The sequence below is a fragment of the Populus nigra genome, chromosome 4, assembly GCF_951802175.1.
Source record: "Populus nigra chromosome 4, ddPopNigr1.1, whole genome shotgun sequence".
NCBI lineage: Eukaryota > Viridiplantae > Streptophyta > Magnoliopsida > Malpighiales > Salicaceae > Populus > Populus nigra.
In genome coordinates, this window is record NC_084855.1 from 19,651,953 (window position 1) to 19,668,872 (window position 16,920).

At 38.2% G+C, this 16,920-nt stretch overlaps 1 pseudogene; it reads right to left on the minus strand.

Moving 5' to 3' along the window:
* Nucleotides 1–665: 665 nt before the first annotated feature.
* LOC133691752 (uncharacterized) overlaps nucleotides 666–16,920 on the minus strand; it is a 57,858-nt pseudogene continuing 41,603 nt past the window's right edge.

Sequence of the window (16,920 nt, forward strand, 5' to 3'; positions counted from 1 at the left end):
GTCGGGGATAGGCTTCCCATCCAGTTTTCTTTAAAACTGGCAAACAGGGTCTTTTTTAGTCAGATTCCCAAGACTAAGTCTATCATGTTCTTTATGAAAATGAGGCCATAAATCATGAATTGCATGATGCACATCTCCACTAGGATGCGTCTCAAGGGTCAACAAAAGATTATCTAAAGACCCCTTACTCAGGCCATCCTTAATGAATTGTATTTTATCTTCGCGGTTTATAGATACCATTCATAAAGAACGACATGTTGCATTGCAAGTCCATCTGGCACATTTGTGACAGACTTTCAGTCGTTTTGCACGACATTTCTTTGCAAAAGTGCTTTTACCTGTTCCAGGCATGTGTGAAATGAAAGAATTGGAGGACTCACCTAATAATCGGACCTTTGCTTTAATTAGCCAGTGAATATCTTCAGGAATTCCATGATTCATCAACAACTTCAATCTTGCACACCTAGCACGGTAAATTTTTGTAATCGCATTCTGAGGCAGAGCGGGAAAATAGTTTTTTAATTTTTCAAGAGTGGTGTCCATTTTCAAATGAGAATTGGAGAACAGAGTCAAAGAAGGGAGAAAGAGCAAAGAATTGCACAAATATATACAGATATCAGTTATTATGGGAAACTAAAAGAACCGACTTAAGTCACGGAGTATCGTTATCCGCCTTTAAACCGGGGTGAGAGAAACTAGCAAAATGAAACACAAAACAATGTGAGAAAACGAATCAATCTTTATATACAGGATCACTCAATTCAATAGTGTCATTTTCAACTGAAAAATTATCAAAGTAGACTTTCAAACGATGTCCATTTACCTTGAAAACATTGTCATTCTTTGGATTCTCGATATCACAGGCCCCATATGGATACACATGTTTCACAATGAAAGGACCACTCCATCTTGATCTTAGTTTTCCAGGAAATAAATGGAGTCGAGAATTATAAAGCAAGACTTTTTGACCAACATTGAATGTTTTTCTCAATATTTTCTTGTCATGAAACTCTTTAATTCTTGCTTTATGAATTCTTGAATTTTCGTATGCATCATTTCTTATTTCCTCAAGCTCATTTATTTGTAATTTTCGCAGTTGACCAGCATCAAGGTTTGAATTAAAAGCTTTAATAGCCCAATAAGCTTTATGTTCAAGTTCCATAGGCAAGTGACAAGGTTTTCCATAGACTAGTCTATAAGGTGACATACCTAATGATGTTTTATAAGCAGTTCGATAAGCCCAAAGTGCATCATTAAGTCTTAAAGACCAGTCTTTCCTATTAGGGTTCACTGTTTTTTCCAAGATTTGTTTGATCTCCCTGTTAGCAAGCTCTACCTGTCCACTAGTCTGAGGGTGATAAGGGGTGGCAACTTTGTGAGTGATTCCATATTTCTTCATTAAAGACTCAAATGGCTTGTTGCAGAAATGTGTTCCACCATCACTTATCATGGCTCGAGGGATTCCAAATCGACTCAAAATATTTTCTTTCAAAAATTTTATCACTGTTTTGTGATCATTGTTTCGACTTGGAATTGCCTCTATCCATTTTGAAACATAATCTACTGCAACTAATATGTACACGAAACCAAATGATGAAGGAAATGGACCCATGAAATCTATACCCCAACAGTCAAAGATCTCAATGACAAGAATAGGATTTAAAGGCATCATGTGACGTTTTGAAATAGATCCCAACTTTTGACAATTTTCACAAATCTTACAGAATGCATGTGGGTCCTTGAACATGGTGGGCCAGTAAAATCCGCATTGTAAGATTTTTGTCGTTGTCTTTCTTGATGAGAAATGGCCCCCACATGCCTAAGAATGACAAAATTTAATGACACTACTTACCTCATTGTCAGGAATGCATCTTCGAAATATTTGATCAGGACAATATTTAAATAAATAAGGGTCATCCCAATAAAAGTTCTTTACTTCGTTCAAGAACTTTCTTTTGTCTTGGGTACTCCAATGAGCTGGCAATTGTCTTGAAACAAGAAAATTAACAATATTAGCAAACCAAGGCATCGTAGAGACAGAAAATAAAGATTCATCAGGAAAGTAGTCATCGATTGGTGTGATGTCAGATTTTGAATCTGTTGTCAATCTTGACAAATGATCGGCGATAACATTTTCGGTGCCTTTCTTGTCTTTGACTGTGATATCAAATTCTTGAAGTAACAAAATCCACCGAACCAATCTAGCCTTAGAATCTTTCTTAGAAAGAAGATATTTCAATGCTGCATGATCACTAAAAACAACAACAAGTGAGCCAACAAGATAAGACCTGAATTTTTCACATGCAAATACTATTGTAAGTAATTCTTTTTCAGTGGTGGTGTAATTCATTTGAGCATTATTCAAAGTTTTATTTGCATAGTAAATCACATAGGGTTCTTATCTTTTCTTTGTCCCAAGACAGCACCCACGGCATAGTCACTAGCGTCACACATTATTTCAAAAGGTAATGACCAATCAGGAGGTTGAATGACAGGAGCAGAAGTAAGCAGGTTTTTAAGTTTAACAAAGGCTTCTTCACAATGTTCAGTCCATTCAAAAATATTATCCTTTGTTAGAAGGCTACTCAAGGGCTTAGATATCACACTAAAATCTTTGATGAACCTTCTATAAAAACCAGCATGTCCTAAGAATGATCTAACATCTTTAATAGATTTTGGTGTTGGTAAGTTAGCAATTAACTCGATTTTAGATTTGTCAACCTCAATTCCTTTTGATGAAACAATGTGACCAAGTACAATGCCGTCTGTTACCATAAAGTGACATTTTTCCCAATTCAGTACAAGATTCTTCTCTTCACACCTGCTCAAAACCTTTTCTAAGTTAGTCAAACAATCATCAAATGAATCACCAAAAACAGAAAAATCATCCATAAAAATCTCAAGAAAACATTCAACCATATCACTGAATATACTAAGCATGCATCTTTGAAACGTGGCTGGTGCATTACATAATCCGAAAGGCATTCTTTGATATGCAAAGGTACCAAATGGACATGTGAAAGTAGTTTTCTCTTGATCTTCTAATGGAATTTCAATTTGGTTATAGCCTGAATAGCCATCTAGGAAACAATAAAAATCATGACCTGCAACTCTTTCTAGAATTTGATCCATGAAAGGTAAAGGAAAATGATCTTTTCTAGTCATTGAATTAAGTTTCCTATAATCAATGCAAATGCGCCAACCAGTAATAGTCTTAGTTGGAATTAACTCATTTTTTTCATTTGTTATCACAATGACTCCAGATTTCTTAGGTACCATTTGGGTAGGACTTACCCATTTGCTGTCAGAAATAGGATAAATGATTCCATTATCTAGAAGCTTAATGACTTCATTTTTCACTACTTCTTTCATATTAGGATTAAGCCTTCGTTGCATTTCTCTAGAGGGTTTAACATTTTCCTCCAAATAAATCCTGTGAGTGCAAATCAAAGGACTAATTCCTTTTATGTCAGCTATGGTCCATCCTAATGCATTTTTGTGTATTTTCAGAGTTTGTAATAACTTACCTTCTTGCTGTGCATTAAGTTTGGAAGAGATTATTACCGGAAAAGTTTCATTTTCTCCCAAAAATGAGTATTTGAGATTGAGGGGTAACGGCTTCATATCAGGTTTTGGTGGTTGAACACTTGAAGGTATTGGCTCAATTAATCGTGGCGGCAATTCCTCAATTTGTGGTCTCCAATTACTTGCCTTTTATTCTTCCTAAAAATAGACCATTTGCAAATCGTCAGATTCATCAATCTCAATTTCACTAGAAGTGGTTTGAAATTGATCATGAACTAATTTTTCAGTAAAGTCCACTTCCTGTAAATCATTATCATCTCCAGGTTGCTTGCAAATGTTGAAAATATTCATCTCCAATGTCATGTTTCCAAAAGATAGCTTCATCAGTCCATTCCTACAATTAATCAATGCATTAGAAGTTGCAAGAAATGGGCGCCCTAAAATAACAGGAAATGAATTACATGTTTCAACAGGTTGTGTGTCCAAGATAATAAAATCCACAGGATAAATGAATTTATCAACTTGTACTAACACATCTTCAACTATTCCTCTAGGCACTTTTACAGATCTATCGGCAAGTAAAAGAGTCACAGAAGTTGGTTTTAACTCACCTAGATTGAGACTTTAAAAAACTGAATATGGAAGTAAATTCACACTAGCTCCAAGATCAAGTAAGGCTTTTTCAATTTTATGTTCTCCAATAAAGCAAGAAATTGTAGGACAACCAGGGTCTTTATATTTCAAAGCATTATTGTTCTGAAGAATGGCATTTACTTGTTCGGCTAAAAATGCTTTCTTTTTCACATTCAGTTTTCTCTTAACAGTGCACAGATCTTTTAAAAATTTAGCATAAGAAGGAACCTGTTTAATACCATCCAGCAAAGGTATATTGATCATTACCTGTTTGAAGGTTTCAAAGATTTCAGAGTTGTGATTGACTTTCCTTTGTTTGGTCACGGCATGAGGAAATGGAAGTGCTGGCGGAGAATCAGTCTTTTCTTTGCAATGATCAGATTCAACCCCTTCCTTACCCTCAGAGATTGATTCATCATCATTCTCACAAGGTTCAAGAATGGGTTTTTCAATAACCTTACCATTATGAAGAGTGATGACTGATTTTACGTGATCCATGTGTTGGCTTCCCGAACTACTTGCATTCGCATTGTATTGCCCCTTGGGATTTTATTGTGGTTTAGATGGAAACTTACCTTTCTCTTGGAAACTGAGAGCAGATGTCAATTTTACAAGAGTATCTTTAAAATCTGTCATGCTTTGAGCAAGTTGAGTGTTAATTGCCTCTCGCTTTTCCATAAATGCATGCAATGTTTCCTCAAGATTTCTTCTAGGAGGTGGAGCATAAGGAGGTGCATATCCATGAGAATTTTGGAAATTATGATGTGCTTGAAACGGTGGCTGTGAAGTTTGAGCATTATTGTTCTCACTCTTCCAACTGAAATTTGGATGATTTCTCCAACTAGGGTTATATGTTTGCGAATATGGGTTATGGTTGGGCCTTTGAAAACTGTTTAATGCATGAGCTTGTTCATGGAGACATTCTTTAAAAGAAGGCAAGGTTGGACAGTCATTGGTTGAATGTTCGTTGGTTTCACAGATTTGACACGCAATATCTTGAACAGATTTTAGTTGACCACTCTTTTTTAATTCTAGTGCCTTAACTTTTCTAGCTAAAGATGCAAACTTGGCTTGGAGGTCATGATCTTCCCTAAGGTTGTACATACCCCCACTAGATGTATGAGATTGGGTTTTACTTGGTGCCTCATAAGTTCCTGTAGTGTCCTAATTTTGCGCATTTTCAGCTAGCAAGTGTAGGTATTCCATTGCTTCATTAGGGTCTTTATCCTCAAAAGTTTCATTGCACATCAATTCAACCATTTGCCTATCTCTAGGAGTTAACCCTTCATAAAAATGTGAAACTAATCTCCATATTTCAAAACCATGATGGGGGCAAGTATTAAGTAAGTCTCGATACCTATCCCAACATTGATAAAATGTTTCTCCTGGTTTTTGAGAGAAAGTAATGATTTGTCTTTTGAAAGAATTTGTTCTGTGGGATGGAAAAAACTTCTTTAAAAATTGTTGTTGCATTTCATCCCAAGCATGAATGGATCCAAGTCTCAAATTTTGTAGCCATGTTTTAGCTTTATCTTTTAATGAAAAAGGAAAAAGCTTCAATCTAATGGTGTTCATACTACAATTTGAGTCATTATACGTGTTGCAAACCTCCTCAAATTCCCTTAAATGCAAGTATGGATTTTCTAAATCTAAGCCATGAAAAGATGGTAAAAGTTGAATAATGTCTGTCTTAAAATTAAAATGAGATGCATCAGGAGGAAAAACTATGCATGAGGGTGCACTTGTTCTTGTGGGATTCATGTGGTCTCTAAGAGTTCTAACCCGAATATTCTCATTATTCTCATTATGAAGCGATTGGTTATCTTCTTCAGCCATATTTTCTGAAAATGATGAGGATACCCTACAAAGTCTACCACTTAATGTACGTGACCACACTCTCATGCACGTGTAAGAAAAGAATAAAAGGAAGAAGAAAACAAAAGAAAGAGAAACAAAACAAAAGAAACAAAGTTAGATACAAGAAAAGAGAAAAGAGAAAAGAGAAAATAAAATAAATACTATAATTTGTACAAGAATTTACCTCCCCGGCAACGGCGCCAAAAACTTGACACGACCAAAAGATTGATGTCTTTTCCCAAGTGCAAGAGTGTCGAAGTAATAAATAACCCGGCAAGACCGGGGTCGAACCACAGGGAGGTTACTTGTATAAATTATAAGCAACAATAATACTACAACAATAGTAACAATAATAATAATAATAGTGATAATAATAATAGTGAAGAAGAAGAGGAAGAAGTTGATGAGAACTTTGAGATGAAAGATTAACTTAATGATTAAACAATGATAACAACAAATGTCAAGGTTAAAGGATCCACTAATGGTATTTCAAACAAGTATAGTATAAACTCTTTTTATTCAATTGGAAACCACACACAAAGGAGGTTCCAATCAGATTATAAATTGTTAACATGATTACATTAGTTATCTTATTTAAATAATGCTAATGCTTGTAAATGTTGTCAGGCATTCATGATTATAACTTATGTTAACAACAAATCAAGTTCCTTTCATAGCTCAGGTGTCAGTTATACCATATAGTATGGGCTATGAAAGTGCCAAGTATTTGTTGTACCAAGTGTTATACAACATCAATCTAGATTAACCATTTAACAAGCAAAGTATTAAAAGTGAACAAGATAGCAAATATAAAGCATGTTAGTATCCAACATTAAAGTCCATGTTAAGTTTATATTATACTTATTCTTACACCATTAGTGTACCCTTTTCACCTTGACATAATTAACTTAGTTAAACATAATGAAAGAAAGAAACATAAACAAACAAAATAAGAACATAAATAAGATAAAGGTTAACTAAGTAAAGGAAAGGAAATGAAAGGCATAAACTTGATATTAATAAAAGCAAAACATAAGTAATACAAAGAGAGAAAAAAAGAGCATGATCTTGATCTGAACACCAAGATGCCTAAATACATGGCAAATGCCTCTTTTTATAGGCCAAAATTTGGAAAATGAACCACTTACCCAAGGAGCTTTCCATCTGAAATTAGTTTGGGGAAGTTCTCGGTATTTCTCTACCCACGCCTTTTCATCCAAACCATTCCATTCTTCAGTCAGCACCAGCTCAAGAGGCCTCATGTTAAACCACCAGAAATTATTGAAGACTTCTTTTGATGCTTCCAAATGGCTTACTATCCACATGAATAAGAGAGGGATACAACATCGCATTGCCCCTTTCCCATGTAATCTGTAATGGTTTAGAGATAGGAAGGTTTCAGCTAAGATAGCTTAAGTATGGTTATTCTTTACCTCTTCAAATTCAAGAAAGGCGTTAGTAGCTTCAATGCTAATAATTCCGGCGGCTTCTGAAGGAAACGGAACCAACCCAAAGATGGCAAAAGCAATTATCTGATATCTTTCTTCACCTAAATTCCCTTCTTCCTTATCTGTCTTCAATTTATTCTCGATCATTTTCCACTTGAAACCTCCATTGGATATCCTGTACCGATCAACTTGATCCAAATGTAGAAGTTTGGCAACTGCTGTAACTGTATTCTCAATTCTTTGTCTGAAGTATACTTTGTAGGGGTCATTTGGAAAATTTAAGATCTGAGCATACTCTTCAAGAGTAGGAGTCATATCAATATCCCCGAAGGTGAAACATCTGTAGCTTGGATCCCAGAAATGCATCAAGGCTTTAACCGCTGAAATCTAAACAGGCATTCTTATTAGATGAACAATTCTTCCATACTTCTTCTCAAACAAATTCTCATCAATATATCCAATAAGAGGGGCCAACTTCTTTATGGTGTCTACGGAATAGTGCACTTTGGTTATGTGTGGTAATTCCTCAACCTTGGTTCTTGGGCAATCCCCTTCGACTACTTGCATCATCTTAGATCTTTCCCCATATTCTGAAAAGGTAAGGGAAGTCATGGTCTTAGCTCAAAAATCCTGTAAAATTCAGACCAATTCTAGGTTATTATATGAGGGATATGTTTTCTAACTGGTCTCAAAAGGTCTATGAACCGCCCAGTGACCACCTCACGTGAAGGCAGTATAGGGGTTTACAAGGGATGGTTGGGGCACTATGTGACCACCATCACCAAGTAAACACTCAGCTCATAGTTGGATGTTTCACGAATCTGAACCCCAACTGAAAGTCATGGGGCAGACCGCTACTCCCCTCCTATCCTAGAATTGGGTTTTCTTGCAAAATTAAAAATGCATGAATGCATTAATCTTGATGAATTTATGTATGAGCAAGAAATAAAAGTGTTGAAACAGTAAAGTTAAACAGACCAAAACGGATAATCAAACAATCAAACAAACAAAGCTTAGTTCGACCAAACAAGGCGTCCCTAGTGGAGTTGTCATTCTGTCGCACGTCGCCTGCGCGGCATCGGCTGGCGATTTTTATTTATTATTTATGTTTTGTGTCGCACGTCACCTGCGCGGCGATTCGGTGATTTTTCATTATGTTTGCTTGATTGTTTCTTTGAAGTCGCCACCTAGTATTTCATTGAAGGTTACTAGGAAACCCTGATTTACTAGTCATTGTCAGAGATTCAAAAACAAGGAACTGGTTATAGCTAGGAAAGGTATTAGCACCCCTAGCACACCCTACCTGAGGTAAGCTGCTTTATGATTTGATGTAATTTAAAAAATTAAAATATTAATTAAATTCTAAAGTTTTAATAAATCAGTTATTAAATCCCAGAATATATGCAGAAACATGTTCTTATATGGAAAATATAACATGATTTTATTTGTCCTTAGATATTTAACCATATTCAAATTAAATACTTAATTCTTTTTTGCCTTTTTTATTTTTATAATCCAATAACATAAATAAATAAAAATACAAACAAACACTTCCACATCACTTTTTCACTATGTTTTTCTGTTACAATTTTTACAACAGAACATAAACTAAAAACATTTAACAGAAATTTAAATAATATTCAAACATGTAAAAATTACAAAAAGGTCCCTAAAGAGTCCAGGAACTGTGGGAGTGGTGGTGGCGCGTCTGCTCCACTCACGGCCACCACTGGCGGCGCGTGGGTTCACGCGCCGCCGCAAAGAATGAACGGCGCCAGGGGAGATCCGAATCGGCTTCCTCCCCTCTTCTCTTTCCTCGCCGGGGGTGACAGCCATCGTTCCCTGCAGGAGAAGAAACACAACAAGCAGTCGATTTTAATTTTCTTTTCCACTTCCGGATCTGTTCTCGGGTCTTTTGGATTTGCTTCACTGCAGATCGGTCTCCTTCAGTCATCGTCTTCTTCTTCTCTGCTCCATGTGCTGCGCGGCAAGGAGGAACAGACGAGGGAGTGGTGTCGCCGCTGGAGGCGGTGAGCTGGGTCTACTGGCCTGGGGGTTGCTGCTGTTTGCGATTCTGCTGGCGTTCGGCGAGCTGGCCGCTGGTTCAGGAGGAAAGAGCTGAGGGAGACCGCGGCTGAGGAAGAGAGCCGGGGCTGTCTTGTGGGTCTGTGGGGAAGACAGCGCTGCTGGAAGAAGAAGAAACCAAAGGGCAAAGGGGGAGCGGCCGCTCTCTGTTTTTGACAGAGGGCAAGGGGGCCACGGCCACTGGCTTTTTGTTGGCAGAGGGGAAGTGAGCCTTTGCTGGCGAGAGGGGAGGTCTCTGCCGGTTAGATTGGGTTTTGGAGAGTGAAGGGCTATCTGTAGCCGGATGGGAGAAGGAAAATGAGGGAGCCTTTTTTTGGTTTTTTGGGAGAGCCCCGAGGAAGAAAACTCCGGTTTTTTTTCTCTTCAAAGGGAGGGGGCGGCCGTCACTGTGTTGATGACCAGCAGAGGGAAATCGGGTGAAGGCTCGGGTAAGAGGGTGAGCGGCGCCTTCTGTCTATTTGTGTGGGGTTTCTCTGGTTTGCTTTCAAAGCCAAGGGGGATGCGGCGGCCTGAAAAATAGAGAAGAAAGTGATAGGCTTTTTAGGTTTTCCCAAAATTTCCTCCGCCTCCCTTGCCTCTAAAATTTTTCTCCCCCCTTTGTTTTTCACTATAGCATGTATTTATATGAGAGGTGTGGCTTGGCCAAAATCACAATGGTCCCTCAACTTTTCCTTTCCTTTCCTTTTCTTTTTTTTTTTGTTAATTTTGATTTTCTCTTTTTTTTTTGTATTTTTAAAAGCGAGTAATATCAACGTTGACTTAACAAGAAAAATCAGTGTTAAAAGTTGAACGCGTTCAAAATACCTTTGAAAATTTAAATTCTTCTGAAATGACGTTGAAAATGCTAGACATGATGCAAATATATCAAAATGCACTTTTTGGGGGTTTTCGTTGTTTTTTTGCTATTTTTGATTTTTTTCTGAAAATTTATCAAAAACATGGGTCAAAAATTGGGTAGCAACATTTTGCTTGGTTCTTTGGAGTCGCCACCTAGTATTATGGTCACTAGGAACCTATGGTCTGCGAGAGTCTGAGTAAGGGACTGGTTGTGCAAGGGGAATACGCATCACCCCCAGTGCACCCTACCTAAGGTAAGCTGCATTGTTGTTTGATTGTTTTTCTAGGTCGAGTTTCTATTCGTTGGTCTTTTCTAAGGTTCAAGGCAGATCTCCCTTCGTGATGGAGTCTCTACCTTATTGGGTTAAATCCTAACCGTTCTAAAGTCTGAATTTTAAGATTGCATTTATTTACACATTGTATCTTTAATACCCGAGGGTGTACTTTATCGTGTAATTTTACACCCCATAAATATTAAAGTCTACATCTGGATCCTAAAAAAAGGTTGGAAAAAGGTTTTTGATATTTTGGCCAAACCCTAATGGATGATCATAAACTAGTTATGATATCTATTTTTTGGATTTTTAAAACGTGAGAAAGATGCAATTTCTTTTGAAAACATGCTTGGAAAATTTTTAAGACTTGGCCATATGCAATAAAATATTTTTTTGAATTTTTTTGTTTTTTTTTTGGGGTCGGGCCGGGCTCAGCCCAAGGGGCTGGGCCAGAACTGGCCCGGCCCAAACAATTGGCTAATTAATTAGTCGCTGCATGCAGAAATGAATTCTGCATGCAGCCACGACGAAGAAGAAAGATGCGAAGCAGGGAGGAGAGAGTTACCTGGCGCGGAGGGAGTTGGCGGCCTGGCGGGTGGTGCACGGTGCAACTGAAGGTGGTGAGGTCGGCGGTTTGCACTGGTCACGGCTGGAAGAAGAAGGAGCAGAGTCCTGCAAAGGAGAAGGAAAGCTCACGGTTGGAGCTGTTGGTGTGGCTGAGGAAAGAGCTGCTACCCCGGCTACCTTTGGGAAGGAAGAGAGCTTCTAGGCAAGGTGGTGTTTGCTGCCTCTGCTGTCGCCGCCGCCGCTGGAGTCATGGTGGCTGAGGAGAAGATTTTTACAGAGGAGAGAGGGAGAGAGGGAGAGAACTGGTGCAACTGTCACGTGAGACGGTTTTAAGGCTACTGGAGGTGGGGATGATGGTGAGAAACCAGGTGATGAAGATGGTGGTGGCTGAAGGCCATAATGGAGAGAGAAAGCAGAAAAAGGATTGTTTGCAGGAAAAATGAATACAGAAGGCTGGTTTTCGGCCAACTTTGAGCTCGATTTTCTTCCCCTCCTGAGCATGAAATTTGCTCCTATGTATAGGGATGGAAAGAGGGTAATCTTGTCTTCATCGGGGAAAAAGTCTGAGCCCTTGATTCGACTCGAGGAATCCAAGTCGTCGGTTCAAAGTGTGCACCTCGAACTGCCAAATTTGGCAGTCCAAGGCTGCAGACTGCCCGAGGTGGCCACTTTAGGCCAATAAATGGAGCTGTTTCGATGTTTTTCGGCCCGACAGGACCATTCTCGGGGATAGAGAGGTTTCAGGTGGACATGTTGGTGCACGCGTTGTCGAATTTGGGGGCCAAACGAGGCATCAAATGCGTCTGAAAAGCTGCTACTTGGGCAGCTTCGCAAGGAAGAAGATGAACAGTGACCAGGCGACGCGTCGCCTGGTCCCTTCCCCTCTTCTTCATCTACCTTTTTTTTTTTTACACAAAAACGACGCCGTTTTGGGTTAAAATTAGGGATTTTTGCCGATTTTCAGTGTAGTTCTCCAGCTTTCAATTTCTTTCAATATAATTCCCTAATTGACCCTAAACTTCTGATTTAATGCAATTTGGTCTCGGCGTAACTTCAACTTCAGCCCCAGATGTATGCGCTTTTTGCAACATGGTTCTTGGTCTCGGATTTAAGCAATTTCATCCCTAATTGACCATTAAACTTTCAATTTCTTCAATTTGACCCCCGGATTTTGTCAATTAGACCCCTATAGTTTGGCGCCTTTTGTAGCCCTTGGCTTTGGATTTTGTCAATTTAACCCCTAATTGGCCCCAAAACTTCAATTTTCTAGCAATTTGGCCCCTGATTTCAATCAATTAACTTGGTAAAAATTAAATTTGATCTCTTAAAATTTCAATCTTCTCAATTAAGCCCAAATTAGGCTCCCAAACTTAATTTTTCACCAATTAAGCCCTAAATAAAATTAATTTGTCCCATTTAAAGTATAATTAAGTCCTTGCACTTAATTAAATCTTTCATTTGGACCTAAATTAATTCTTAAACATAATTAAAATTTAATTTGGCCCATGATTAAATCAAATTGGCCTATTAAAAATTTAATTATGCTATTGGACTTAATTTTTATGCAATTTTGTCCAATAATCATTTAATTTGACCTTGAATTTGCATTTGTTTTCTCCAATTTTGGGTACAATGGGGCGTCAATAGGTCTTGAATCTCCTCCAAAAATTGCAACTTGATTTCCTGGCATATTTTCTCCACGTTGCCAGCCTTTATTATGTTTTGTCTTTATTATTTTTTATTATTTTATTATTTTTATTTTTAAAAAAGAAAGAAATTTATTTTGGGGGAATAACCCATAATTGGGTTATGATAATAGTTACTAGGACTATAAGTTAACACTAATTTGGTAGAGATTTGGGTACAATTAAGTTGAAAATTCCAGCTTTTCAGGGGAAGAATGATCCATAGGTTTATTTAGAATGATAGAAGAAGGTGGAGTGGATTTTTTAGTGTCATAATTATCCATCCCTATAAAGTTATATGGAGGATAAAGAGGCTGATATGGTTAGATTCATGAATGGACTTAATCATGATATAGCTCATAATATGATTGCATCATTATATGGAGTTGGATGAGATGATGCCTATGACCGTGCAGGTGGGGAAACATTTTAAATAGAAGGATATCATTTGACAAAGCCAACCATTAGGCCCTTCAAAACTTTGAAAACCCAATTGGAAAGCTAACACTAAGGTGGTCCATCATAGAAGAATGAGGAATGCAAGACTGAATAACCTAAAGAGAAGAAAAATACCTTGGTCATTGTTAAAGGTACCAATGTTACTCCTACTTTTTGTAACCATGACATTAAATACTTTTGTTGTCTGGGTTTTGGTTATATTGCTTCGTAGTGTCCAAACAAAAGAGTTATGGTTATGAAAGCTAATAATAAGGTTGAGATTGATGAGGAGAAGATGCAACTAGAGGATATATAAATTAGAGGAAACTCTGCTGAAATTATTGTAAAGTTAAAATATCATGTGAAGATATATAATTGTTTTTTTCTTAGTTTTACATTCTAATCACAATGGATAAAATAAATAGATAAAGTGAAATTGAAAAGTTAAAGATGTTACATTTGATATCAGAGCCCGGTTTGGGTTTTAGATTTATGGGGTGTTTGAGAGTGTGGTACACTACAAGATTTTACAGTTTTACCGACGGAAATATTCTGTTGGTGTGTGATTAGCAGTTCGTCGGTGATTTATTTACCGATGTCTTCACCAACGGATTACCCATTCTGTCGCTATATCGATCGAAAAAAAAAACCATTTGCCGATGGTTTTACAAACGGAATTTGCGTGTCAAAAAAAACATTTCTCGCTTGAAATATACCGACGGATTTTATTCCGTCGGTGATATTGTGATTTACCGATGGCTACGTACCACCGGTAAAATTGTTGGTGAGTGTTTGAAATACCGACCGAATATATCTGTCTATAAATTCATCGGTAAGTGTGGCAGCTACTGTCAAATGCCGATGGATTCAGTCCGTCGGTAATGCTGTCGGTGAGTTTTTGAAATACCGACCGAATATATCCGTTTGTAAATGCGTTAGTGAATGCTACTGTCAAATACCGACGGATTCATTCTGTCGAGAAAACCCTTTATAATAGTTTTTTCTAAATTTGTTTTAAAAAATTATTTAGAATATATAATATAAAATTATATAAATTAATGGTAATAAAAACCAATTATGCAAATAAAATTTATATTAAACATTAAAAACAAAAAATCAAAGATAAATAATATTCATTACAAAGTGAATGTGTTTCAAAAAAGAATATTAAATGAAATTTTAAAGGTAAATAATGTTTATTACAACTTAATATAAAGGTGGAGTTGGAAGAGGAGGAGGAGATCTTGGAGGAGGAGGCTGGTGGTTATGCGGCCAAAAAGGATTAGGCGCACATGTTCCACTTTGTGTTGTCATGGTCATGACCACTTCGCAAAGTTGTTCATAAGCCGCCTTTTGTTGTGCAGACTTCGCTCTTTATTGTGCATGAGACACTTTGAGTTGTGCGTGCTCCACTGATAGGTGGTCGTATTTTTCAGTGAGTTGAGTCGTGCGTTGCTACAAGGCCACGAACTCCTTAGATTGGGAGCACGATATTGATTGGGAGCTCCCAACGGTTAAAACACTATGGGTCGTCCGCAAGTTGTCAGCTGTAGTGTTGGAGAGCCCCTAAACTTGATTTTTATCGGGTCCACCTGACGATCCAACCTCCATCCATAAATCAAGATCGAATTTTGGATGGATCAAAATATCATCCCCGTATCTCTCCCTCGATTGATTATTATAGGTCTCTTGAAAATTGTCACACGTGTGCGGCATTGCGGCGATCGTCCACCCACACTCAATGTGTGTGTATCTGGAAAATATGGAGAGACAAGGAATTATTTGTCTCTTAGTGGTGGAAAATGAAATAGGAGTCGCCACCTAGTATTCTAGTCACTAGGAACCCTAACTGGTTTCAGAGATCGGGTACGGAGACTGGTTGCGTAAAGGGAAGGTATTAGCACCCCAAATATGCCCTACCTAAGGTAAGCTGCATTGTTTTATTGTCTGATAAAAATTTAAGGTCTTGTCATGTTTTTTTATTGTTGGTCCATCTATGGTTCAAGAAAAACCCTCCTAAGTAAGGAGGTTCTTATCTTACAAGGCAAAGCCTAACCGTTCTAATGTCTATAAAAGAAAACTACCTTTTAAATATCGGGAGTACGTTTTACGTATAAATTCATAATCCTTGATATTAAGAAAACAAAATAAATTTTTTTGGAATTTTTGAAATATTGGCCAAGTTCTCGTGACTTTAATAAATTGGTTATTAAAGCCAAAATGCATGCTAAAACATTTTTTTTTTGAAGTTTTCTTTGTTGTATGAAAATATGATGTAATGTTTTCTTTGAGAGACTTGGCCGTATGCATGAAAACAAAAATACTTTTTTTTGAAGACTTGACGAAAACCAGGTATTTTAATACTGGATTTGTATCTTTACAGTATAAAAATACAAACCGATATTGATCAAAATACAGTAACGAAATTGCAGAAAATCACATATTTTTTAAAAGGTTTTTTTGGAATTTTGAAAAAAAATTTCACCGGACCGGACCCGGCCCAAAAGGAGACTGGGCTGAAATCGGCCCCAAATAAAACAGGCCTACTTTCTATAGGGCTGGACTCAGCCCAGGGGCTGATGTTCCAGCCCAAAATGAACATAGACTGGTTACTGTGCATGAGCACAGTAACCAGCTAATTAATTTCTTGTTTGCAGAACGTGCACAGTGCACATTCTGCATGCAAGAAGATGAACAACCGAAAGTGATAAGGGGAAGAATTACCTGGGATGATGAGCCTATATAGATGGGCTGACGGTGGTGCTAGTGGTCGATTTGGCGGTGGTGTTGCTGCGGCCTTCTTCCTCCTTTTCTCTGTGTTTTTCTTCGGCTCTATTCACCTCTGTTTCCGTTTCTTCCTTCTGCTTCTCACGGGGTTGTTGTCGACTGGGAGGGCAATTGCAGCTGGCGGTGATGCTAGTGGCGGTGGAGAGGAATCCGACGATGCCTCACGGTGGTTATGAAGGTGACAGTGGCTGGGAAGCCCGATGACAGCAGCGGTTTTCTTCTTCTTCTTCCCAGTGAAGAGGCGCAGGTTGCTGCCTTTTCTTCAATGGTGCAGCAACGAGTGGGAGGAAGATGATGAGTTGAGGAAGGCTGACTATGGCGTGGGCAGTGCTGTTGTGTTTGTGCTCCTAGTGGCGTTGGTGTCGCAGCAGCCGGCTGTGGTCACTTTTTCTCTTCTCTTCTGTCATTGCTTCTTCTCTCTGTTTCTGTCACCTTGTTTCTCTCCAAACAATTCTCTGTCTCTCTCTCTCGGTTTCACTCTTTGTCACTGCTCTTCCTCTATTTTTGGACGATGATGGTGTTGTCGGTGGTGGCTGAGAGGAGCGATGGAGGCGCTGGTGGAGGTGCAACGGTGGCTCTTCTCCTCCCTTTTATGTCTTGCTCTTTCACTCTCCTTTCCCCCTTCTCTCCCTTTTTCTTCTGTTTTGCTCGAGCTCCTCCCCTCTCAAATAAACTCTCCCCCTTCCTCTTTTCTGTTCTCCCTCTTGGTTTTTATAGGCAAGCGGAGAGAGAGTCCCCACTGCCTTGTTCCATCATGCATAGCGCAGGAGGGAAACAGGGTTA